The sequence below is a fragment of the Miscanthus floridulus genome, chromosome 9, assembly GCF_019320115.1.
Source record: "Miscanthus floridulus cultivar M001 chromosome 9, ASM1932011v1, whole genome shotgun sequence".
Lineage (NCBI taxonomy): Eukaryota > Viridiplantae > Streptophyta > Magnoliopsida > Poales > Poaceae > Miscanthus > Miscanthus floridulus.
The window spans coordinates 69,405,223-69,406,719 of record NC_089588.1 but is presented as its reverse complement, the minus strand read 5'-3'; the positions used below and the strand labels follow the sequence as shown (position 1 = coordinate 69,406,719).

Here is a 1,497-nt window from a genome sequence, read left to right as displayed (position 1 = left end):
TCATCAACATGGTGCAATTTAGCCAGTTTTGTGGAAAGGCACACGAAGATGCGAGTGCTCATCTCCAACACTTCCTGGAGATTTGCAGCACTTTCACCATCAAAGGAGTTACCCGAGATGCCATATTACTTCACCTCTTCCCATTTTCACTTTTGGGAAAGGCGAAGCAAAGGTTCTATGCCAACAAAGATAGAAATACTACATGAGAAAACTGCTCCACTATCTTCCTAGCAAAGTTCTTTCCCATGGGCAAAACCAATGTTCTACGTGGAAGAATTTCAAGTTTTCAGCAACAACATGATGAATCTATCCCTAAGGCATGGGAACGCTTCCAAGACTACATATTAGAATGTCCTCACCATGGGATGGAGGATTATCTACTCATGCAGACCTTCTACCACAAGTTGACAAACAACACCCATGAGAATATGGATGCCGCTACTGGAGGCGCATTTTTATCACTCACAATCACACAATGAACAGCTCTCATTGAGAAGATGGCCTTCAACCAAGGTTGGAATGAAGATTGTCTTTAAACCCATAAGAGAGGTGGAGATATGCATCAACTCGAGGTATACATGCTGTCTGCCAAGATGGATCTGCTGATGAAGAGGCTTGAAGACCGAGCCAATGAAAAGAAAGAAGTCATGCATATTCATGATTCTCGCATGACATGTGAGGAATGTGGAAGCACTGGGCATTTAGGGAACAACTATCCTGAAACCCAAGAGGATGTGAACTTCATCAACAACAACTATCGTCCTCAACAGAATCAATGATGGAATCAGCAACAGAGGCCAAACTACCAAGGTAACTATCAAGGAAATAATTTCAATAATTTTAATAACCAACCATCTTTGAGAGATTTAGTCTCTGGTCAGGCTAAAATTATGGAGGGCTTATCTAGAAAATTAGCTTCCAATGACAAAATGTTAGAAAATATAAACAATAGAACAGTGTTTTCCTAAACGCTAAATGGTAAACAGTCGGTCACCTACCGTTTAGCCATTATTCGGGCTAAACGGTCCACTAAACGGGCTAAACGGTCAATTAAACGGGGTAAACGGACGATTAAACGGAAATGGCGCACCACCGTGTAGCGTGTACACGGCGTGTACACGGGCTACACGGCCGTGTAGGCGAACAGTGCAATAGAATGGATAGCTTGTCTTTTGCTATTAAAAACCAGCATAGCTTTAATAAAATGATAGAATCACAAATAGCTCGGCTGGCGGCTGCTGTTCCTTCAACCGATAAAGGTAAGTTTCCAAGACAACCAGAAGATCCCAAAACTACAAATCTTGTCATCATTCACAATGCTGCAGGATACTACATAGAACGATCAATAGGGAGATGGGAGGATTATTCCTTGCCTGTCAAGAAAGGTGATCCAGGAAGACCCATCATCCCCATATTCTAGAAAGCTATCTATGACTTCGGAGCAACTACTAACATTATGCCAAAGGTAATTTATGATAAAATCAATGGAGATACTTT

The 1,497-nt window shown here is 41.7% G+C and overlaps 1 non-coding gene across 1 annotated transcript; it reads right to left on the bottom strand.

The window, feature by feature from the left end:
* Positions 1–260: 260 nt before the first annotated feature.
* On the bottom strand, positions 261–367 carry LOC136484433 (small nucleolar RNA R71). The gene has a single exon (XR_010765954.1). It is a non-coding gene; the product is annotated as a small nucleolar RNA R71 (small nucleolar RNA).
* Between the last annotated feature and the right edge of the window lie 1,130 nt (positions 368–1,497).